Genomic DNA, 25,747 nt, shown 5'->3' on the forward strand with positions numbered 1-25,747 from the left:
CCAGCCACGCCCCCTTTTGCCTTTCTCAGGAGAAAAAAATGGGGGGGGAGACTTGAGGCGCTAAAATCGCTTTTGGCCCCAAGGGCCCTGCCTTTCGCCGCCGCGCAAAGCACCACGGGGGTTGTAGTTTCAAAGCACTACAGAGGTTCCTCCTAGGCCCCTAGGGCAAGGGAAGGCTGGCTGAGAGGAAAGACTTCATTTCCCAGAAAGCCAGGCGTGCGATACTCGCCCGCTCTCTCGCGCGCACACACACAAAACTATTACATACATACATACATATATACATACATACACATATATGTATATAAAAAGGGGCAGAATTTTAGTACTGTACGTTTCAGTATCAGATTTGAAAATATCACAATTAGGAATAACTGTGAATGAATGAGGTTCTTATTTACCTTCCACAATTATATATTTTTATAACTATATTTTCATAGATGTAAAAAACAAGGGGCAGCATTTTAAAATATTTTCACACAGCACAACCTTTCATTATCGGATATGAAAATATAATTAGGAATGGCATAGGTCCAAAGGCTGTAAAGGAATTACTGTAGGTTCTTATTTGCCTCACAGGGATGTTGAGATAATAAAATAAAATAGGAATGCTCTGTAAGCTGCTCTGGGCTATATGAAAGAAATAGAACAAATAACAATATTGTCTTACTAGAGCTATTATACGTGTTTCATAGTCAGCGCGTGTCCCACTCTTTCTCATAAAAAGCAAACAAAAATCTCCCTTTTCTATATTACCTTCTCAAAATACCCTGAGAAATATATTAATATAGAGATGCTTTTGTTTTAGATCCTAAATTTCTCCCAAAGGAAGCCCCCAGTAGCTTGTATAAATTATTTATTATATTTACCAGTTACAATATTAAGATGAAATTAAATATATAACTATAAAAATCACAGAGCACTGAACTCTTAAAAGAATATTTCAATAAGTGGGGCAGTGCAGCATCCCCTACTAAAAACTCCTTTCTCCACAGGTCAAAAACAGGATTGAAATTTCCAAAAAGGGCCCTGTTAATTTGTATGAATTAAAATAGAATCCACAGGAGGGGAAATAGCTTCAATACACATCTGTTTATAGGTAGTGTTTGTTTTTTTGGTATATTATTTAAATATTTATGGCATGTTTGTTTTACTTTGCAAATTTAATAAATTAATAAATAATTAGGCTGCACAAAATATTCAAGTCTAACAGAGCTTTCCACCAGGCTGTCACTTGATAAAATGCACATGTCGAACAAGTGGATATAGCTTAATGAATCGTGCAGGATAATTACTGATTGCCCGAAATCTATCTCCATTGGAAAAGTCCATTATTTGGCTGGCATTGCCTCACCAGAAGTACGTCGAGACGTGCTAGCAAATAATGAACGAAATAAAGTAATACAGCACCGAACCCACACACTTTACGGATACCAACCCCCTAGGTAACAGCTAAAACCAAGGAAAAACTTTCCACACACCTCGAAATTCCTAAATACTAAATTTTGATATTAAAATATTAAACCAAAATATGCTAAAAGTAAACCTATGGAGAGTAAAAAATAGACACACTTGCCAAGTGGATGAATGCTGAAGAGTGTCTCTCACCAAGACAAGATTCTGGCTGGACCATCTGGAAGCCACTCAAATAGACTTCAAAAGAATGTAGGAAGATGAAAAGAATAATCAAGTTAAACAGGGCTACTTGGATATAGGACAATTTTCTGTGAATGTGGAAAAATTCAATCAATGCAGCCTTTATGCCCCTGCCACTTGTGCCCTACCACGTGGACAAAAGAAAATTTAGTAAATGGATGAGATAATGCTATTGAAGTGGCCTGTTTCTGGTCAAAATTAGTCTAATCATTTTCATAATATAATTAGTTTGCATCTTATTTGTATTTTATATACATAATTTTGCATTATGCAATGCTCTGGTATGAATGAAGAAAGATGATGAAATGTAGGAAGGGAGAGGACACAAGACATGGAAGCCCAGAAGTGTTATAGACTGAAATCTAAATAAGATCCTGTTCAAAAGGTTGATAAGGGAAGAGATTAACCTGGCCCCTTGTGGAAGGGAGTTCCACAGCCTAGGAACAGCCACCAAAAAGGCCATGTCTTGTGTCCTCACCCGACATTCCTGTGAAAGCAGCAGGACCAAGCAAAAGTACTTCATTGAACATTTTAACATTGTGGAGTAAGGGAGTCAAATGTGCAAATGGGGTTCTTCAGACAACCTGGACCCAAATCATATAGCACTTGATAGGTCATCGTTTGCACTACATCACTCCATTTGTTTTATGGCTTTGTTGTTAGTCCTTAAATTGTGTCCGACACTACGTGACCCCACGGACCAGAGCACGCCAGGCCCTCCTGTCTTCCACTGCCTCCTGGACTTTGGTCAAATTCATGTTGGTCACTTTGATGATACTGTCCAACCATCTCGTCCTCTGTCGTCCCCTTCTCCTCTTGCCTTCACATTTTCCCAACATCAGGGTCTTTTCCAGGGAGTCTTCTCTTCTCATGAGATGGCCAAAGTATTGGAGCCTCAGCTTCAGGATTTGTCGTTCCAGGGAGCACTCAGGGTTGATTTCCTTCAGAACGGATAGGTTTGTTCTCCTTGCAGTCCAGGGGACTCTCAAAAATCTCCTCAATTCAAAAGCATGAATTATTCGGCAGTCAGCCTTCTTTATGGTCCAGCTCTCACTTCCATACATCGCTACTGGAAAAACCATAGCTTTGACTATGCAGACCTTTGTCGGCAAGGTGATGTCTCTGCTTTTTAAGATGCTATCTAGTTTTGTCATCGCTTTCCTCCCAGGAAGCAGGCGTCTTTTAATTTCCTGGCTGCTGTCACCATCTGCAGTGATCATGGAGCCCAAGAAAGTAAAATCTGTCGCTGCCTCCATATCTTTCCCTTCTATTTGCCAGGAGGTGATGGGACCAGTGGCCATGATCTTAATTTTTTTGATGCTGAGGTTCAGACCGGTTTTTGCACTCTCCTCTTTCACTCTCATTAAGAGGTTCTTTGATTCCTCCTCACTTTCTGCCATCAGAGTGGTATCATCTGCATATCTGAGGTTGTTAATATTTCTTCCGGCTCTCTTAATTCTGGCTTGGGATTCCTCCAGTCCTGTCTTTCGCATGATATATTCTGCATATAAGTTAAATAAGCCAGGGGACAATATACAGCCTTGTCGTACTCTTTTTCCCAATTTTGAATCAATCAGTTGTTCCACATCTAGTTCTAACTGTTGCTTCCTGTCCCATCTTGAACAATACTAATACCATTGACTTAAATATGTTTTATTGTAAGCTGCTCTGAGTAGACATTGTAAATAAATAAATAAAATATATGAGTGCAATTGTACAGTAGTTTTATGGTTAAGTAGGAATGTAAAGCCATTTCATAGTCCCAACACTTTAAACTAGCAAACTCAAGAGTCATGATTTGATTCACGACATGAAACAGATGCAATTAAACTATTTCAAACAGTTATAAACACTTGCCTGTTATTTTTCATCAGGAACACTTACATCCTATCTATATCTACTTGGAAGCAAGACTTATGGCATTCTCTGGGACTTCTTCCCAGAAAATGTGTGTGGGACTGATTCCTTAGAGCACCTTAAAGGAGTTGCTGTCATCCACATACATGACACACCTTGAAGAAGATGGATTTGTGAACAAAAGCTTAATCTCACATCAGGTAATTGTAATCACCTAATTCGTGCAAGTCCCATAACTCGGAGTCAGTGGGGCTAATGGGAATGGGAACTCTTGTCAAATACATTTTGCAGAAAACCAGATTATTTATTTTATTTCCTTCCATTTCAATCCTGCCTGTCTCCATGTTCATGAGTTCAAGGCACCTTACAAGACAAGGGGAAACACTGATGCATAAATTGCAATACTAAAAATGCAAATAAACATGTGATCATTTTGAAACGTCATCAAATGCAGAGTAATGTGAACTTAAAGCATTTCAAAAACACATTAAAAAACAAGGAAAAACCTCATGCATGAAAACGTGGGGGAAAAGGCTTAAAAGAAAAATAAATATAGCATCCTCTCATTAAACACTTAATTTCTCTTCAGCCCTTTCAGTGGCCAAAAACATGCCTGAACAGGAAAGTCTTTTAGCTGCCCATGGAAAGGCAGTAGGTAAGGAAACAACCAGGTTTCCTGTGGTGGGGAGTTGCACAGACTCCAAGAAGGCCCCTTCTGATTCTCTTACGAGAAATGCCTCTAAGGGAGGTGAAATTGAGAGAAGGGCTTTGCTTCTTGAAGCCTACAGAGGTTCTTTAGGGCTTGGCCTTCAAAAATTAGGCAGACAAACCAAGGTAGTGGCCCCAACTCTTTACAGGCTGAGAAAGGCTGTATGTACTGCTGCCGTACTTCAGCCCTGGTGGCCATTTTTCTTTTATTTTTCTTCAGATGCTGTCCCTCCAAGGCAGAAATGTGAAACATTATTTAATTGTCCCTGCTTCCCCCCCACACACACACACACAGAGAGAGACATAGACACATGTACATGTGCAGAGAGAGATTGCTCTGTACTCAGTATTCATACTGGGACACACCCTGTTCTTCAGCACTGGAGGGGGCGAGCTGCTAACAGCCTTCAGAGGACTGCCTTTTGCAAAATGACAAAGCATAAAAATTCAGGAGCTGAGCCAGTAAGATATTGCTGAACGAGACGCTGTAGCCTTATGAACGTCTAGCGCTTTTAAGAAAGCCTAAGCTGCAGGCCTCCCCACAATCTACTCCAGGTGTTTGGAAAATTAATTTGGAGCACGTCTAAAATGAGTGTTTTTGAGGTGTGCGTTGACTCAGAACCACCGAGATTCCCCTCCTGTTTCTCTGTTTATGATCCTAGTGGCACATTTTGAATGCTTCAAGGCCGGATGTGCCATGGACAGAGAATGTGTGGCTCTCTAGATGTTGCTGGAAGGCAGAAAGGCAGGGGATTCCGCCAGCTGCCGTCCAGCAACATCTGGAGGCTCACACATTACTGATCTTTGCTATGTGGCCTTTGTGGTATGACCCTCCTGGCCATTTATCTCCAGTTACTGAAGTAAGGTGGTAATAAGACAACCACACACGCGGCCAAGCAGCCCCCAAAGCCTTAACGTTCTGGAATGTTGAACGCTTTAGTCCTTCATCCCATGGACACATACCAGTAAAATGCATGACAGAATGCAAGAATGTCTTGCCTGGCGCCAAAGTGGCATTGAGATAACTTATCTCTTGGCAGAGATCTGTTACTTGTTTAGGTTAACCATATATGTACACGCACACATTAACCACACAGAGAGAGAAAGAGAGAGAGAGAGAGAGAGAGAGAGAGAGAACCTGTCTGAGGCATTCTGGGAGTCATTGTCCGGGAAGTTAGTTGTACCGTCTGCGTGCCTTGGGAGCCTTCCCCGTGGAGATTTACACCCTTTTTGTAACTGGGATGGGAGAGGAATCTACAAAAGGATTCTTCAGTATAAGAATGGGAAATGTGTGGCCCCTAAAATGTTATAAAGGCTTTTGTTTCCTCCATCACTCATCAGTTATGGCGGGAAAGGCTGATGAGAAGTGGAATCCCACCGCAGACTCATGCAGAGAGTCCATCAGATGTTCCATGTGCTTAAAATAAAGCCCAGAAATAGAACAGGAGCAAGTAGGTCAAAGAGGCATCTCTCCCTGAAGACGGGAGACAAGATTAAATTGCAATCTGGACCAAAACGGGCTAGGAAAGGGAAACAGAGAGTCCTCTCTCTAGTGGAGGAACTGGCAAGACTTTGCTGGATAGGTCAGTGGCTTAGGCATCTGGTTGCCGAGCCAGAGGTTAGGAGTTTGATTCCCCCACTGAGCTTCCTTGACAGTGCCTGGACTCGATGATCCATAGGGTCCCTTCCAGCTCCACAGTTCTAAGTTATTGTTATTATGTTGATCCAGGGATGTCACATCAATTTGAAGGAGTTCTAAGGACAGATTGTTATATGCAGATAGGATCCCCTCTGTGTGGGTCTCATGTCCTCCCTTCTTAGTGCCATAAAAGACCAGATACCTGGCCATGGTGGTCAGGACTGACAGTGTCGTCCATCATCCCTAGCTATCTGCAATGCTCCCAGAGCCCTGTTGGGGCCCAATCCTTGACTCCCTATCTCATCTAGCCTCTAAATATCTTGCAGTCCTCTCCAACATGTGCAATGGACCATCCTCTAAGGCATTCTGAGAAATGTATGGTTGCTCCCCATAGCCATTGCTGTGTTTACAGGATTATTACTGCTTTTTTGCCACCAGAAAAATGTGCCACAGCTCTGTCAGAGTTCAGCCAGACCCTAGACAGAAACCAGCATCATGACCACACAGGAGAAACTAGCTGTTACAGTGGAGCCAACATCACAAGAGGACTCCCTGCCACTTGCATGGCCTTGCAATGGTGTCTCAGTCTTCATCACCATCTTGACTTCGATCAGACACAGCTGCAGAAGATGCAACAAACCAGGTAGGAACTTCAGACCACCTCCGTGGCACCCAGCTAGTGTCCTGGCCCTAGCGATCTTATCAAGTGATTAAGAAGTAGGGAGCAGTGTGTCTAAGACATCGACTACATGTCAAATGAGATGATGGGCTTAGCCCATTTCTAGGAGAGGTGATCCTTCAAGTGGGGAAAGATACCCGTAATTTTCTTCAACGGTGTCTTTTGCATTATGCATTCTTCTTTTTGTGATTAGCCACAGGGATGTAAACAAGGGCTTTGTTCAGATATCTGATTGCCCAAGTGCCTATCTCTGACAATAACCTGTTGTAGGGTGGGAAATGAATGAATGACAGAGAATACACGTTCCTGTGAACATCCAGTTTGACCCTAAATCAAAGCCCAGCTGAAAAGCCAGGAAGGAGCAGTGCCGATAAAGACATCCAGACTGATCTAGTTTGTTGCTGGTTGAACAGATCCCTCAGGCAGGCTGTTGCTGGTGCAGCAGAGATCTTAAGCAATCCCTTTGCTGGTTGCTTCATTGCCTGAACTGAGGAAATGGATCAAATTACGTATGACCAGGCCCACAGTCTTGAAGCTGTCCTTCAGACTCAGAGGACTAGCCAGTAGATTTTGTAGACGTGATCTATCATTGGGACATGGTGGCCCTGCGGGTTAAACTGCAGAAGCCTCTGGGCTAAACCAGCCGTCGTAAGTTCGAATCCACGTGACGGAGTGAGCTCCCGTCACTCTTGTCCCAGCTCCTGCCAACCTAGCAGTTTGAAAGCATGTAGAAATGTGAGCAGATAAATAGGTATCACCTCGGTGGGAAGGTCACGACGTTCCGTGTCTAGTCGCGCTAGCCACATGACCACAGAAACTGTCTTCGGACAAACGCTGGCTCTACGCTAGTCCACAACTGGACTAAATGTCAAGGGGATCTATCCTTGGTAGCCTGGTTCACCTTCATGAGATCCACTCTGTGGGCATAGTACACCTCTGGATTCTCTGATGATTCCCTGAGAGTAGTCTTGGCCTCAATAATCACCTTCCCTCTGAGTATTTTATGTGCGGCCCTCATATATACCCAGAAAACCCTGAAAAGGGTCATCGTAAGTCAGAATTGACTTGATAGCACACTATTATTATTATTATTATTATTATTATTATTATTATTATTATTATTATTATTATTATTATTATTATTATTATTATTATTATTATTATTATTATTATTATTATTATTATTATTATTATATAGTTTCTATTGACAGAACCAAAGGTTCACATAAAAAGGTTTCTAAACCATAGTTCATCGATAAGAATTTCAATACAGATTAAAAAACAAAAATAAAAACAGGATAGCAGAATGAAAAGGAACAAAAGCCAAAAGTCAGATAAATGACCTACCTTGCCTACCTTGCCTACCTTGCCTACCTGCCTACCTGCCTACCTGCCTACCTGCCTACCTACCTACCTACCTGCCTGCCTGCCTGCCTACCTACCTACCTACCTACCTACCTACCTACCTACCTACCTACCTACCTACCTACCTACCTACCTACCTACCTACCTACCTACCTACCTACCTATCGAATCATAGAATCACAGTTGGAAGAGACCACAGGGGCCATCGAGTCAAACCCCCTGCTATCTGTCTGTCTGTCAGTTATATTTTTACCCCTCCTTTCTCCTCAAAAGGACCCTAGGCAGAAAGGACCCATCTAACAGCTGACAAGGGCTAACAGAGGCACAGCAAAAAAACAAAAAAAAACCCTTCTCTTGTGAATGGTGTATGAACCAAGAAGATCTTTAAAGTACCTAGTTTGCTTTTTTGTGCAATGAGTAATGTCACAAACATTTATAAAGTTACAGTAAGAATAAAATCCAACAAATGGTTAGGGTTTGTTACTCATTAGTTGTAATAAATGGTGAGTTTCTAGTTACTTTCAAACATTACTCTTTGGAGTATTTTTAACAGATATTTTAGTAAAAAATTTTACAAGATTTTTTTTTCACATTTAATGGCATTCTCTAGTCAGTCTTAAAGTGGACTGGGAAGTACTCTTTTCTATTGCTTTTTATGTTTTTGTAAACATTTGCATGATACAAAATCAGCCTTTGCCCTTAAAGGAAAGCAGAAGATAATATTTCCCCCTATTGCTCAGTCAGTTGTTAATGACAAGGCAAAATGTTAATAACACACGACACGACCAGCTGCTTGTCTGAGGATGGAATGATAATGATTAGCAATGACCTGGTGGCCAAGAAATAATAAGAAAGGCAACAAATTGCTTTTCTGAAAAATAACTTCTCCATAAAGAAGATACTTCTTTAGATAGTTGTTTTCAGGCAAGGCCGGCTGTACTGCTAGACTAGGTGAGGCAATCGCTTCAGGTGGCAGATGGTGCAGAAGGCATTGGCCACCCAAGGCAGGAGAAAACCCATGTGCAGACTGCTAGGGCTGCATCTCTTAAGCCAGGCCGCTGACTTGCCATCCTGTGGAGGACGCTGGGCCGTTGCCAGCTTTTAAGAAAGATCTTCCTAGTCCAACTAGCTTTCATATGCAGCAGTATTTTCCATCATTCAGTCCTCCAGCTATTTTGGACTTCAACTCCCAGCATCCCTCACCATGAGACCAACTGACCTGGTCTCCTGGGAGTTGAGGTCTGAAACAGCTGGAGGACCCAAGGTTGAAAAACACAGAATGAGAGGAGGCAACCTTTAGCCCTGTTCTTTGGTTTCTGCCCAATTGGAGTGCCATTTTTTTATTGTTAATCTCAAATTCCTATCACCCCATAAAGGAAGGCAATGGAGAATCTGGTTAGAATAATGTAACAAGTGACATTTTCCTCCTTAATCTTCTGGTTGTGTTCTATACCAGAGGAGATGTTGAGTGAAGCAAAACCTCTCTCCCTCCACTTATCTAATTTTATTGAGAACAGAAAGCCCCCTTTTGTTTCCTCTCTTTCTAAACAAAAATTAAAAGGTTCTAGGTGCCCCTGGCACCCTTGATCATTCATGACATCAGCTCCTTGATTGCCAGGTATCTGATAGGAATGAGTATTTGTGTGTACCATTAAGTGGATGGGGAAATGTGTACTCCTGTGTATAGACAGGAAGATCTAGAGACCAGTATATTCACACCAGCTAGCACTACCCGTTGCAGCTATTGATCCCCAATCAACCAGTAGCTTGAAGGTCATGATGACACCTTGCTCTCCAACTCTGCTTTCCAACCTCCGGCTGATTCCTTGTGTTGGTAAATTGTTTAATTTGTGAAATACGCTTCTTCTCTCTTCCCATCCTGATGCCAAGCATTCAAGTGAAAATTGAAGCGAAACCCTATCTTAAATATGGGACTTGGAAGTAGAAAGTTATAGCATTAACTGTATTTAGTTACTTTTGAGGGTAATGAGGAATCCACAAAGTTCCATAGCAAGTAGGATTAGTATCCTGTCAAATAGAAGGGGAATTTGTGGAGGAAGTAACAAATGTTACTTTCTTGGGCTCCATGATCACTGCAGATGGTTACAGGAGCCATGAAATTAAAAGACACCTGCTTGGGAGGAAAGCAATGACAAACCTATACAGCATCTTAAAAAGCAGAGACATCACCTTGCCAACAAAAGTCCGAATACTCAAAGCTATGGTTTTTCCAGTAGTGATGTATGGAAGCGAGAGCTGGACCATAAAGAAGGCTGACCACCGAAGGATTTATGCGTTTGAATTGTGGTGCTGGAGGAGATTCTTGAGAATCCCCTGGTCTGCAAGGAGAGCAATCCTATCCGTTCTGAAGGAAATCAACTCTGAGAGCTCACTGGAAGGACAGATCCTGAAGCTGAGGCTCCAATACTTTGGCCATCTCATGAGAAGACTCTGTGGAAAAGACCCTGATTTTGGGAAAGTGAAGGCAAGAGGAGAAGGGGACGGCAGAGGACGAGATGGTTGGACAGTGTCATCGAAGTGACCAACACGAATTTGACCCAATTCGTCAAATTCAGTGGAAGATAGGGGGGCCTGGCGGGCTCTGATCCATCGCGTCACGAAGAGTCGGACATGGCTTAATGACTAAACAACAACAAACTACTGTATAAACTTGACTCTAGTTACTTTCAAAAGTTATTTTAATGACAATTATGTTGTCACTTTACTTACTGTCAAAAGTTATTTTTAAAAGTCATTGAAATCATTTTAAAGTACTTTCTGAACTGTTATACCACTTTCTTATTAATACCCAGTAATGAACAAAATGGAAAAAGTAATAGGTCGTGCAATAATGAATGTAACTAAAGCAATATTTTTTTCAGCACTATGAGAAGTGGTTACAATGAGACATTGTAACAAGCATCAGGAGCCAATGACTTTTGAAAAGTAACTTTCCAAGCTACAGTTGAACATCTTTCAGTGTGAAGACTGGCAAAAGAAGATACAGTACCCAAAAAGCAGACAAACAAACAAACAAGCAAAAAACCCACCAAGGAGCCCATGTGCCCAAATGCTAGCTCGAATTCGAAAGGTGGTCCAGTTCCAACATGGAAAGGCATTGAGACCCAGGGGTGGAGCTTTCAGTATCTCAGTGGTTCAGCACACCTCTTTGCCTAAGAAATACATTCATTTCTAAGCAGATGGTGGCAAAGTTGCATTTTAGACTTCTGTTCTCAGAATTTTCCAGACAACATGGCCTCTGGGTGTTTATGTAGACTACAAATTTCAGGATTCCTCCCCACACCCACATATTTTGGAGCCATCGTTGAAAGAAGTAACCTCTCTGATCTTTTTTTTTCCAAAGTTCACAACGTGTTTTAATAAGGACACACATTTTTAGGGAACCGAAGGGGGGGGGGGAAGAGTCCTCCAAAATAGGCACAAACTGAAAAAAGTCTTTTAAAAAACCATTTTGCTACCCTGCACGCCATAGGGAGAGAGCCAGAGAAGGCTAGAGATCTGAAGAGTACAGCAACTGCATATGCAGTTTTCATCATTTTCCTGGCTTTTAAATCTGTTTCTTTAATGCTTTTGTTGAATATTTTTTAATATGTTTATTTAATTCTTTTTTTAAAAAGTCATTGGAAGAATTTACTGTTTTTAGCTTTTAATATTGTGTTTAATTATGTAAGCTGCTCTGGGTCCCTTTTTTTTTTTTTTAAGGAGAAAGGCGGGGTAAAAAATATTTTAAATCAATCAATAAATAATGTCCATGCTTGTGTTAAACAAGACAGGCTTCTGTGGCAATCTGGCTTTAAAGGGCAGATGAGTGAGCAATGACAGAAGGTGGGGAGACCCAGATGTGGAGGTGGTGGAACAAAGTTAATCGGCCAGTCAGTCTGCCAGCTGCTTGGGTGGCAGGAAAATTGCAGGTGGAGCCCAGACAACCCTAGGAAGAGGTGCTCGGCCACCTGTCCCCCTTTACCCCCCACCAAGGCTCATCCGCCAAGATTAAGCCCCAAAGCCCAATCACAGCAATCCCCAAGGGAGGAGAGCTAAGTAGAGACAGATGATGGGCAGACTGTACCCTACAGGCGGAAAAGATCAGAGGCTGGAGAGAATCAATAGAGATTGAGAGCTGGGCTTGGACTGGACTACATACAACACCTCGTCTCCTCCCACGGTAGTCCAACATCATCCAGAGAAGCACTGGCTCCCCATTCCCTGCTCTACCTATGGGCTGGGGCTCCTGTCAGGTTAGCATGAAGGCTAGCCCTAAGAGAGTTTCTGCTGCAAAGTTTAGAAGCTTCCCAACCCAGCACTATCCATCAATGGATTTCTTATATAGTGGCTGAAATCCTGTTGCTCGGCGTCCTAAGTTGTAACTAGGGTAAGCCTGTTGAATCAATTGAACCTACAGAGGAGTTGACTGACCAAATCCCCACTGATTCAGTGGGTTTACTCTTGTTGTGACTTACTACACTAAGCAACACATTTCAGCCAAATAACAATGTCTGTTTCTTTCTTTCTTTTTCTCTCTTTCTATCCCTCCCTCACTCACTCACTCCCAATGTCCCTTCCCAAAGTAATTATTCCCCTGAACAATCTCAAGGTCAGCACAAGGCTACAGCACTCTGCTAAGAGAAATACAGTGGGAAATGGATGCTAATATGTCAGTGGATTCCCTGCTTGTCCTCCCTTCCATCTCCACCCATACTGCTTCAGCGTACATCAGGCTGGGAAGATCTTGTTGTATGCTGAGGCTGTATGGCCTTTCTCCTCAAAAGCGGCAGGGAAGGGTCATGAAAAGGCAATGAAGTCAATTCCACAATAAAAAGTGGCTCTCCATGTGCCTGTGTTCCCTTGCAACCGTCAAGCCTTTTAGGGTTATGCATGAAGCCACTTCCCCTGGACTGTACCAGGCCTGCCGCTGCATCCTGGAAGCACAGCGCTCTCCTGGCACCGTCTCGGTTGAAAGCCCCCAGACTGCAGCACAGCAGCTGAAATGCTTTGCAAGTCATACTGATTCAGGACTGCAATAAAAGCCAGCAGGTGCTCGGCATCCCCTCCACTGCAAGAGTGCCAGGCCCTTTTTGAGGCAGCCCTTACGCTAGACGAGAATGAATTTCAGAAGGCACACACGCACCTTTCAGGGTGAGTGGGTGGCAGAGGCAAGGGCTGCAGAGGTTGCAAGCATAGCCAAGACCAGCCCAAAGCTTCCCCATCAGACTCAGCGGCGGGGGGGGGGTATGCCTCTGGCATTACCTTCGCTGTATGCAAATAGGGCCAGGGGAGCTGTTTTTGCTAGGGAGCAGGTGAGAACAAAGAAGCAAAGAGGGAAGGGTGCTTCACACTTTGTCCATCCATCATCTCTCCAGCTCTCTGGAGGCCTTTCTGAGCTTAAAGAAATGCTACAGCAAGAGGCAGCAGATGATAACAGCAGAGGACCCTCCCAAGGCAGAGAGAGGTGGCCCCCTCAGATGGTGCATGATGGGAGAAGGTTTGCTGCCAGCCTCCCACCCCATCTTCCTGGCTGGCATTTTTCTCAACTGGCATCCCAGGGGTGACAATCCTAGCTTACCTTTTGCTGATCTGAGCAGTCCCTCTTGCCTGGGGCCCTTTTTTCCCTCATCTTGCAACACGGGGGGGAAGGTCAGGAAAGGGACCCGACTTACATGAGATGCCCTGGGGGGGGCGGGGAGAGGCAGCTCCTGTCGGCAGATACTGCATGTGTGCATGCCTTGCTCTGCTTGGAAACCTTTGCTGGCACAACCAGATCTGCATTGCAGCTCTTAATTTTTCTTTTCCTAAAGAGCTGCTGCCAGTGGCCTGGCAAGAGCAGAGAGTGGGAAAAGCTGGGTTGCTGGGAGACATCTTCCAGATCACACTAGCCAGATCGCCCTCTGTGCATCCTAAACTGCCCTGGAGTGCTCTTTCAAAATCTTTAATATATCTGAAGGTCCATTTGTTCTCCTCACCATCTAGCAGACCCTGTGCATCAGGACAGGGCTGGCGGTTTCCTGCCTGGGACTGGTATGACTTTACGCATAATAAAATGTACCCTACTTATTAGAACTGCATAGCTGGAAGGAACCCTACAGAGCCTTGAGTCCAGCCCCTCTCAAGGAGACCCCCATGGGGGAATGGAAGTCCCAACCCTCAGGCTCTGCAGCCAGAGATCTAAAGTGCTGAGCTATCCAGCCAACAGCAGACTAGAGAGAGAGGACAGCCTCCCTCACCTTCCCAAAGGGCAGCCGGTGAGCATAAGGGCTCAGGGCAGTCTATATTCCCAAGCATTTTTGTTATCCTGCCATTGCAATTACTGTATACTCGCTGTGACTCATTTAGTGACACAAACTGTGATTTTCTGTGATGCTTTTTTTTGGTATCTCCTAAAGCAAAGGTTTTGTTTTGTTTTTGCCTTGCTTTGTTTCAGGATATGGATTATTTGTACCATGGCACTTTTCACTGAAACTCCCAGTTAGAAACTTCCAGTTAGCACTCTAGATCTGTCAGGATGAAATTTGTCACGGACCCCCTCCTGATTTGATACCGATTTAGGGCACATGGTTCAGTCCTGTTTGGGGAGGCGCTTGCAGTAGATCATTAACCTAACTACAGTACTACTGTTCCACACTGCAGGCAAAGGGAGGGGATTCTGGTCATTGTGATCCCAAAAGGAACTTTCCCAAACTCTACCAACTGCATTGGGGAAAGAATGTACAGCCAGTCTAGTCAGCTTTTGTAAATAACTCTCTTGTTGTCTTGTTCTTCATCTCGGGCAGCACAATGTCTTGTACCCAGCTCTCCTCCGACTCCCCTGAACAGCGGGGGACGGGTCTCTGGTGCCTTGCTTTGCTTGTTGGCTTCCTGGAGATTAGGCAGGATTGGCTCCGGTATTCGGTAGTGTTGAGGCAGCAAATACAGGGCAGAGGGGTAAGGAGCGACAACAATGGGCTGAAGAGGAGGATTGTGGGGGATACCCTGCCTCTGTGTTGCCAGATGTTTCTGGGAAACCCAGCCCAAGACTCTTAAGCCAATGAATGTTCTGAATGTTTTACTTGTGAATGTTGTCTTTCATTTTAATCCCATAGGCCTGATGAGGTGGATTTGATCCACAAAAGCTCACATCAAAATAGAAACATTAGTCTTTAAGGTGCCACATGGTTTTTGTCTCTTGTTTGTTTGTTTGTTTGCCTTCCCTTTATGATTTTGCTTGACGGACTAACACAGCGGCACCCCCTTCTGTTTACGTTCCATAGCAAACTAGCATAGAGCCCCACACAACTCCTGACACTGGGCAGAATGCATAGCCAGTGTGAGTAGTAGCCACTGCTGGCCCTAACCTCCATGGATTACTCAGATTCCTGGGCTAGCAGCCGTCACTCCATCTGGTAGCAGTGAGTTCCTCAGTGTACGTGTGCTCTGCATGACGGAAATGCCGTCTTTTATGTGGCTCTCCCACCCTTCAGCAAAAACATGGTTTGCCAGATAAGGGCAGCTGTTACCCCAGAGGCACCGAGCGAGAGCAGATGCCCTACCAAGAAAAACTGAAAGAAAGAAACAGAGGAAACAAGGGCAGGCCAAGGTGTTGTGGGACCAAAGTTCCCAGCATCCCTCAGCAAGGGGCTGATGGGAGCTGTAGGCCAACAATACCCAGAGGGCCAGGCTTTGCGGGCACCGACACCTCCCACCTCCTTCCCAGATGCGACACCTTCCTGGTGAAGCGGCAGCGAGTCTCATGCAAGTCAAGGGTCATGGCTGGCTGCAAAATGTATTGCATCGTTATTTTGGATATTTTTACTCTGCCTTAAAACAGCCCTCAAAGCATCACCCTTTTGAACTGGGATGGGCATGCCGGGCGTGACCCTGCATAGGTTGTTGGATTGCAACTCCCGTCCTCCCTAACCCACCTAGCCAAGGGTCAGGAATCCTGGGAGATGATGAAGTCCACCAGCCTCTGGAGAGCCACATGTTATGACTCGTCCTAATGCTACAGTATAAGCTGACAACTGATGAGCCAGTGTTAACTGAGCGCCATTTTTCATTGTCCCACATCCTGGCGTCACTTGATCCTGGGCCTCCTTTCTCCTGCGACTGTTTCAAGGAAGATGGGGAAATGGCATGAAGTGAGCAGAGGAATTCTCCTTGCTGCATTTCCTTCTCTCTTTCCTTCCCCATCTCTGTCTCTCTTACGCACAAGCACACACATTTTGGCTCCTTTCTCCCTCCCTCCCTCCCTCCCTCATTTCGATCTGCCAGTTAACTGCAGATGGATTCAGAGAGAAAGAAGCCAGTTAAGCAGAAAGCAACCATGGCCATAAAGAACAATCAACTGACACATTAGTTTTCATCAGGAGCCAGCGTCAGTCCCGGGTGGTGCATCTCAAGCAGCCGAGTGCTGCAGTCTGAAAGAGAGGGACTCCGCAGAGTGACTCAGCAGAGCAGCCAGAACTCCTGAGTCGGTACCTGAAGGACTCTCAGGCCACCGGGAGACCCAGCCAAGGCACGGAGCCAAGGTGCCCCTCGGCCTGCCCATCTAGCTCTGTGTCTGCCCCCCACCATGCAAAGCTCTGCTTCGCAGGGGTTTTCCCCCCCCTTATGCTGATGCTGGCTGTGGGAGTTTGGAAAACATAGTCCCCCAAATGTAGTTTTTTCCTGCATCGTTGCTTTAGCTTTAAGAGACAGCAGGTTGGTGGTGGTGGAGGAAATTGTGTGCCAGTGACAAGTGGGACTCCTGGGTGTGACGCACCCAGTGACAAGTGGGACACAACCGGGATGACGCACAAGTATGTGCTTTCCTGCATGTAGCAGCTGGGAGGCCTACTGATTAATATTACTGGGACTGAGTACCAACCGATACACATGGCAGGTAATGGGAACCAGAGGAGAGAGAGGTGTAATAGGGAGAGAAAAAGCCCAGGTATATTTTCCCCCTCTCTTTTCTAGGCTCAGCCTGGACAGATCAGATTAGACTCCTGGGCTTCTTTCCTTCTTTCTCCAAGCCACTTCCTGGTCCTGCCTTTCCTAGTTAGAGAAATGGCTACCCAAAGAACCCCGCAACAAAAGCCAGCCTTAAAGTTTTCGTAAGTCGGTTTAAGATTTTCTTTCTTCCAACATTATCCCTAGATGGGTTTCCTAAGGGAATAAGCTGCAGCAGGTTTTCCTTTTGTCTTATTACCCATCTCTAGTCTAGTAATGTTTATTCCAAAGTCAAAATAACAGCAGGAGACAACTATACTTTACTAGAAAAAATACTAAGTAATTCCAAAACTACCTCTGAATGGTCGGGCTTCTTATTTCCCTCATACCATCAGTCAGCATGACACCCAGTCTCCCCAACATGGCGTCTTCCCAATGTGCCAGACAACATCTTCCATCATTCCCATCCAATGCAGCCATCAACCTTGATTTACCATCAGGTAACCAGAACAGACAAGTGGAAAGGCAGCAAACTCTAGCGCTGACCAAGGCCCATCTACAAATCGCCCTGTTATCTCGACTAGGTCTACATACAGATTGGTGCTCTTCAGCTTCCTTCCTTCGTTCTCCACAAGCAAGCCACCACTTGAGCCACATCCCTGACCTTGCCCAGCCTCTTCCCCCTACTTCCTTGATCCCATCTGGCCTCTACTGCTAATTAGACAAATCTTCCCAGTTTCCACTTGTTTTCTCCTGAAGATTAGCCAGGTTCTTTCACCTGGTTCACAAGTCACAAAGTGACTATCTTTCTCACAAGGGTGAGAGGTACTGTGTTTCTATTTAAACAGCTGCCATCGCTTCTAAATGTATAGTGGTACAAAGATGTACATCAGGTCCAGCTCCTAAACACCAGCATGCCTGAACTCCTAGTCTTATAGAGGGGAAGCTAAATAATATCCTTACGTTGAAGACACTCATAGTGCCTACTGCTTTAAGAATTCCTGCATAAGCTTTATGGGGAGGTAGGCAATATGAAGGAATCGAGACATATAAGGAAGGACAGCTGCTAGGTATTCATTTATGGAGTGTTCACCTTTCTCCTTTTACTGGGACCCAAGGGTAATCACTACATTATCAACAGCTAGAGAAAGCTTTCAAAAAACACAGCAAATTCTCCTATAAAAACGAGGTTGGATGATACTGCTTTTGTACCATTAAAACATTTTTTAAAAGTGTGCTTTCAGTTCCAACAGGAGCCTTCCACAAGGTCCCATTGGACAAGTTTCATCATGGCGTTGACCACCAACCCAACTTCTCTTGGCCTTTTGGACACAGACCAGATGGCTTTTTTCTTTCTCGTTTCATTATGGAAAATATCTGCAGCCAAAGGTGGGAGATCTCTCACTGCCTAAGGACCACTGCCCCCCGAGGATGCCATCACCCTTCTGCAGGTAGACAATATTTTCAGTTTGGCTCCAACCAAACATTTCATCTCCAGCTCTTTGGAGATACAGATTATCCCGTCTCTGTGAGCTTCTTAGCCACATGTTGGGCTATAGATGCAGTGCTCCAGGAAAGGGGCTCCTTAACCTTCTTTTCAAATTTTGTACAAGAGCGGCACGGCTTTTTAATTTTGCAACATCATGTTAAAACAAGTGAAGAACATTGGCAGGCTGGAATAGGTCCAGAAGAGACGATGGAAAGATCTGGAAACCAAGCCTTGTAAGGAACGCGACGAGAGTATTATAGATGGGTTTAGCCAGGAAAAGAGAAGACGGAGAGAATGACAGGATCGTCGTCTTTCAGTATTTGAACAATCGTCACAGGGAGAGAGAGAGAAAAGCAGGCGCTCTTTTGTGGCTCTGGAAGGTAGGGCCCTAAATAAAGGGTCCCCATTATCAGAAAGGAGATTTAAACTACTCACTGGGAAATCCTTTTGAGAATAAACGCTGTTTGATAGTGGAGCAGATGGCCTCGTGGATTCTCCTTCATGGCAGATTTTTAACCAGACGTTGAGTGGCCCCCTGTTGGGGATACTTGACCTTGTGTGTCTCCCGCTTCAGTGGAGGTTGGGCTAGATGACCCCTGGGTTCCCTTCCAGCTCTCCAGTTCTCCAATTTATAAATTAGAAGCCATTTTAAAGCTTATTTCTTTAAAGACTTCTATGTAAATAATGTTAAACATAGCTGTGCCCTCCATTTCAACCCCCTTGGATCTTTCTCCGAATATATGGAGCCACAAAAAGTTACTTTGGGACACTATACCTTGCAGAAGACTCCCAGCTAGCATGGCCACCAAGCCATGGGCTATTATGGGATGTGTAGTCCTACCAAGTACTGTTTCCCCTGCGCTTCTGCAAACAGGTTGTGTTTAGCAGCGACACCTGCAGAAATGCCTTCGTTCCCTTTTCTGCTCAGGTCCCAAAGGCGTCACCCGAGGCTCAGCTAAAATCCCAGTTAGCTATAACGGAAAGAGCAGGCCCGTGTTGCTACGGCCAAAGCTTCAGGGCCTCTCTGCATCCAGACGGAGGCCAAAAGCTCTCTCTGCCAAGTGCCGAAAAGATCTTCTCGGCTTCTGAGAAACGGAGACCAGCTCAGCAGGCGAACAAGCCGGAGACCTGCTTCGGAAACCTGATGAGCTGATGGCACAAGTGACTTTGCAGTTCCTTAAAATAGCACAGCCCCGGTTGCTACGGCTCTGCAGCAGCAGCAGTAGCAGGTCTGCAAGGAGAGCCGCGGAGGAAGGAGAACCCGAAAGGGGGGAGATGACCCAAATGTGGGGCTATACCACATGTGGTTGTCTCTCCCCTCACGGGCTGGTTGGTAGGCAGGCAGGAGGTCTCTGCAAGGAAAGCCTGGCCGTCGGTCTGGAGGTCCTCAGCCCCTGGCTGGAAACTGCTAAGAGACTGGAAGAGGGCTGGGTTTCCAGAGTCGCAGCCCACCGTGGCTGCCTCCTGGGACCTCAGAGGGCTGCGTCTGCCTTCCAGCCTGTCCCCTGTCCCTCCCCCAAACTCTCCCAGTTAGGGGGGGCGGAAAGACAGGTGGACCGAATATTGTACTTTCTAAAGTAAGGGTGGATCACATGTGTCCGATGGACTACATGTGGCTTACAAGGGACCAGGCTGAAGCCCTACAAGGCCCAAGGCCCTCTGGCATCCTGACAGCATTAACAAAAAAAAAAGTTAAAGGAATGGGGGGGGCAGAATCCCAAAAGGTCTCTCAAGGGGGTGTAGGAGCACCTTTTCCTATTTAGAGGGCCTCCCAAAATCTTCTTGCCATCGGCACACCAAAATTTGAATTAAAAAAAAAAATTAGAGGGCCACTAGGGGGCATAAGTGGACCTTTTGAGTTAAAAACCTATTTTTTGTAGTGGGGGGAGGGAAGCTTTGGGGTGGGATCGTGGGGGTAAGGGGTGGCGCTCCAAAATCTAGGGAGAGGCATGAGTTGCCTCTGAGTCAGGGGGCTGTGATGGGCCACGCCAGCCCGTTTTCTGATGGCGCACCCTGTTCCTGAAGGTTTTTCTTTTCCAAAACAGGAAGTGACTAGGCTGTCACTGTCAGTTTTGATAAGAAGGTCCCTGTATGCCTTAATTGGGGAGGGGGGAGCATTCCTCTTCCATGCTTCTGTTGTCAATTTGAGGCCCCTTTCCCCCCTCCAAGAAAGAGTCTTTTATGGGGACATAGAGTGTGGGGTGGGGCACTCTTGTGCACTCTGTAGCATTGAGACAGAACATTTTCCCTGCACAAGGTTCTGAATTCTAGCTGTCAACGTGTCTGATGGTCTTGGCTCCCCCCCCCCAATCTTAACAGCAGCCTGAGCTGATGATTCTTATCATCATCAAATTGGACTGCTGGGTTGTCGAGAACCCCCTCCTAGAAACCTCAGCTCAGGCCTCACTCCCTTACCGATGAAGCTCAGGTCCCATGAGATTGACATATGCAGAGAGCAGATGGAGGAACTGAGCATCTGACGCCCACGCCCACGTCGGTGCCATGCTGAGCCCGCTGGTATCGTCTCCTCCAGCCTGGGGAGGGCGAGGCGAGGGGGGCTCACCCCCTTGCGCCACCACATCCCTGTGCCCTCTTAAGTCTCAGCCCCACAGGCCAAACCCCAGTTGCTCAGCCTCAAGGGAGCTTCTGTTCCTCCTCTTGTCTGCTGTGGACGCAGCCAATCGGCAGGTGGTCCAGGAGGAGGGCATCCTCCCATTGCCTAGCAACCGCGATGTGCATTTTCTCCCGCTGCTCTCGACCTGCTTGAAGCAAACAAGGAGGCTAGGAAGAGGAAAGGGGGGTCAATCAAGGAGGGAACAAGTGAGATGGGAAGGGGGATATTGTGGTTTGGGTTAGAGGTACAAAGTTTTTTGGGGTAGAGGGAGAGAGGGAGAAAGAGAGATTATCTGCAGTATAGCTACACTGTGGTCTGTTCCATTTCCTCCAACATCCTACCAGTAAAAATAAGATCATATCTGTGGCATCCACCACCACCCCACTTAACATACCAAATATTTTGCAACACCCACACACAGATGTACACCCCCCCCATTCAACATTGCCTGAAGGTCCCATTCTGTTTGCCCTGTGCTGCTTTTTGTTCTTTCCATGGTTAGAAGGGTTCTTTCGATCAAAAGAGATGCTCGGAAAATCACATCCCTGTAAGTTGCCTGCCTGTTGGTTTCAGAAAGCATCCACAGAGCAGAATCTCAAGCAAACGGGTCCAAAGGTGGATCCAAAATGTCTGAGGAATGCATGTATCACCCCACCTCTGCCCACCTAGAGACTGCAGACGTCTGCTCCTTTCAGCCTGTGGCCTTGCCCGTCACTGGCTCTTCCTTGAAACTGAATTCAGCTCTTGAACTCTCCGCAACCCCCTACCCTTAAAAAGGAAAGCTGTTTTTGTGAAATCTTGACCACTGCTTTATTGGGGGGGGGGGGTTGCTATTTTCCTTCTGCAAAGCTATGGAGCAACACACCAGTGTGAGAGCCACCTGCAAGAAAGCATGGGGGGGGGGCCTGGAGAAATGCCCAAAGAAACCCAGAGAAAGGAGTCTTCCATGTCTTGGGACAAGGTAGAGACTGCTGGGAAGCCATATGTAGTAGAGAAAGAAGATAGTACACCTCCCAGAATCCCCTGTCCACCATACTTGCTGATCCTCCTTGACCAGGGGATTCTGAAAGATAAACCATCCCCATCTATGAGTTGTGCAGAGTTCCAAGAAGTGTAGCCAATGTACTATGAAGTGTAATGCTTCAGAGGTCACATTCACACATGCATTGACATGGATATATATCAGCCCAGGCTATGACCCAAGTTTTTTTTTTTTGCTGCTTTTTTTTGGTTGCTTTTTTTGGAAGGACAAAAGTGGTCCCTCTCCTCGGTCCGTGAGCCAAAGCCAGCCAGACCACCAGAAGGCTCTTACTTCAGATCTGCTGACGGAGCCATGTCCTCCCCTGGGCCCGAGGCCGGCAAGCTTGTTTAAAAGGTTGTAGCCGACGGTTCTCTTCTCCAGAGTGGTCTGAGTGTTGGGAGGAACAGCTGGGAGGCTTCTCCTGGTGCTGGGTACTTGCACTTAGCTAGCGAAAGGAAGCTTGCCGAACGACTTGATTTTAGGTAAAAATAGGAAACCTGCCTTCCTTGTTTCAGGAAATCGATTCAGAGATAAGGGCAGGAAAACGGTGCTCCAGGTTTTAGTTAGGGAAGGCCCTGGAGGTTGGCTTTCCAGCTGCGAGGACATGGTGGCGGCTGCCTTGTCTGGCTCCCTCTCTCTGGGAAGGATAACTGGTTTTCAGAGAAGTCGCTTTATTTGTCTGTTTCAGTGTGTATAACCAAAACGGACAGGTTCAAGAAAGACAGTTTTCTTTTACTGTGATCTTTTGTGGACTGCAGTCTGTGTCTCAGACACAGGAAATCCATTTGGGAATAGTGAAGGAGGCAGGAGTGCTAAACTTGGTGACAGAAGCCCCTAGAGCTAGCTTTCCCATAAGAGTGTATTGTTGGTAAGAGGGTGGGTGAGGAGGTGAATTGTAATCCACGAACTGTTCCTACATATAAATCTATTAATCCTCAGGGCGCCACTGGGGTGTTATTTCTGTTTTTGTTTGTTTGTGTTTTTTGGTTTCTGTTTTTGTTATGCAAACCACCACGACTGACTTCCAAGAAGACAGGGTATTGTGCAATTTACATGTCAATAAAAGGCCCTCCTAGAAAGAAAAGGCCAGATGATGCCCCCAAGCACCCGCTCACCTCTCTGCTAAACCCACTCCATGCACAGTTTATTCATCCCAGGGCCTTTTGATTCCAATCACTGTGGTCTCCGTAATTCCAAAGGACAGTCTTTTAATTCCAGGAGTTGTATAAATCCACTGCTTTGTACATCAGTATAGAATTAACTGTGGAGCAGAATTCAGAAACGGTTCTCTTGGACTCTATAGAAGCTGGGAGTTTTACTCCAAAGCAGGAAAGTTTCTGCAGGGGAAATTACTCCTCTCTATATTTGGAGTCGCTGGATCCTTCAGAAAGTTGTGTTTGTATTTTGAGGGGAGGTGTATATTCTTTGGTTCCACATCTGTCTTCTACTGCGATGGAGGCCCAGATTCAGCCGTCTTCCTTGGCCATGAAAAAAAAAAATTAAGGCCCCCCCCCCCTCCTTGCAACTGAGGTGTTCAGAAAGGTACTCCGGCTACCCCAGTCTTCCTTAACCCTCCCTCTATTTTCCTTTGCTAACTTGTCAGGTTTCATTGGAAGATTAATCATTCTTGCCATTTCCATTAAGCACCCCCCCCCCGCTTGTTCCTTACTCTGGACAGGCCGTAAATCCAGCCCGAAAATAGCCACCAGCTTGGCTTCAGCCTTCCTGAAATATTTATTCCTCTGTCTTTCTCCTCCTGCTCCCTCCCATCCACGCCTGCCACAGCTCCGGCTCTTGCACCACTTTTTTCCTGTGCAGAAATGATGAAGCAGGAACTAATGGATGGTATTGATCCAGGCGGATCTGAGCCAGCCTGCAAAACGGCGGGGGGAGGGGCCAAGGGCTCTCCAGAGGCTCGTGCCCAGGACTAGTTCAGGGCAACTCTGCCGCCTCGGGTCAAGGGCTACCCCCTTCCGTTCCAGGGCTGCCCTTTGAATCCCACTTGTCTCCTGTCCTCTTTTACATAGGAATGGGTCCCTTTTCCTGGAGGGCCATCCCGTCTGATTCTGAGAATCAGAGAGGAAGAATCAAAAGAACCAGAAGGATGGGTGTCGAGAACCTTGAAGCTGATCTTGAAGTTGTTCGAACGGCAAACACTCAGATGATCGGATGACTGTTTTCCCCAACCAAGTGAGATGAATTCTCTTTAAATGACAGACGTGATTTCTAGCTTTGTGCCTGGACACGTCAATAATCAGCCTACCGTATTTTTCCGTGTATAAAAATATACTTTTGTCTAAAATCTTTAGACTGAAAATTGAGGGTAGTCTTATACACAGAAGTAAGCTGAGGAGAGAACAAAAACAAGTGGAGGGGAAAGCAGGGATCAAAGCAATCCTGCAGCGCTTTGATCCCTTTCCCCCTACACTGGCTAAGCCCCACTTAGATTTCTTAATTTTGGATTAGAAAAGTGAGGGGGTCTTATACATGGGGGTGTCTAATACACAGATATACTACCATTTATTTCACTTCCCATCAGCCAAAAATTACGGTACTGTACATAGTTTTATGCAAATCAGCATCTCCTTTGGCCTGTTTGGGGGTGATGGGAAAGTGGCTGGCCACATCAGCTCTGGCACTAGCGTAAGGAAGCTGCCCTATCCTGAATCATGAAGTAATAAAAAGGGGGGGGGGGACTGTAATCCTAGGATGTAGAAAATATGGTGCTCTCAACTGGTGCACCAGCAGGAGCCTCACAGTGCAGTGGTTAACCTGCAGCCGAAACTCTGTTCATCATCCAGGTTCATTCACTGGCAGCCGGCTCAAAGTGCACTCAGCCTTCCATCCTTCTGAGTTTGGTGAATTGAGTACCCAGCTTGCTGGAGGGTGAGGGGGTCGGATGTGTAACCTTCATCAATTATAATGAAATTGTAAACCGCCTAGAGAGAGCTTTAAGTGCTATGGGGTGGTATATAAGCAGCACACTTTGCTTTTTGTTAGTTGGTCAGTTGGTTTGCTTTTCTCTTTATTCCAGTATAGAATGTCCAACGTGTTTCGGCCTACCAGCCCTCTTCAGGGGCATTACAACAGAAAAAGAATTATAATAATTCTACAACATATCCATAAATATTTTTAGTGCATTCTTATACTATCTAAAATAATTTTATGGATGTACTTTTAGACTTATGGATATATGATTTTTTTAATATGACATTTTCCCCAGTAAATTATAATGTTAAAAACCTACAACAACCAGTGTTATAATTGTAATTCTTTTTATGTTATATCGCCTCTGAAGAAAGCTGATAGGTCAACTGATAGTGTCTATATCATGGGATTATTACGGTTTCCCCCTTTTTTGACCTAATCTTTCCGTGGATGTATCAGTTCCTTTTATTATTTCCTGTCCTGAATCCAGCTATTGGTTTTTCTGATGGGGTTGCCAGCTCTCGGGGCATCAGGACATTGCAATGCTTTTCGGGTTCTTTAGACAGGGGAAGCAAATCTCAGGAGGAGAAAGCTTTATTTCTGCAGACAAGGTGTTTCAAATCTGAGCATCCATTCCTAGTGGCGGCGGGGCTTACTCGCTCAGCCCAGCTTATTTGGGTCTTGCATATATGCAACATCACACCCTGTCAAAAAGCTGGTGGGTTTTTGCAAGTGGGAAACCGGCTGCCCGGTTGCAGAAGCCTGAGCAACACCGACCCAGAGTCTGGGGGAAAAGCTCTGGTTCACCTGGGAAGCAGCAGCATACCTGAACTGGAGATTTTTCGGGAGGCTGAGGCTGTGCTGTAGCT

The 25,747-nt window shown here is 45.5% G+C and overlaps 1 long non-coding RNA gene across 1 annotated transcript; it reads left to right on the forward strand.

Annotated features, from left to right (window-relative positions):
* The first annotated feature begins 18 nt into the window (after positions 1–18).
* Positions 19–24,129, forward strand: LOC110085157 (uncharacterized). Its single transcript, XR_002301600.3, has 3 exons — positions 19–3,713; positions 6,299–6,503; positions 23,978–24,129. It is a non-coding gene; the product is annotated as an uncharacterized LOC110085157 (long non-coding RNA).
* The last annotated feature ends 1,618 nt before the right edge of the window (positions 24,130–25,747 follow it).

The sequence above is a fragment of the Pogona vitticeps genome, chromosome 7 (assembly GCF_051106095.1).
Source record: "Pogona vitticeps strain Pit_001003342236 chromosome 7, PviZW2.1, whole genome shotgun sequence".
NCBI lineage: Eukaryota > Metazoa > Chordata > Lepidosauria > Squamata > Agamidae > Pogona > Pogona vitticeps.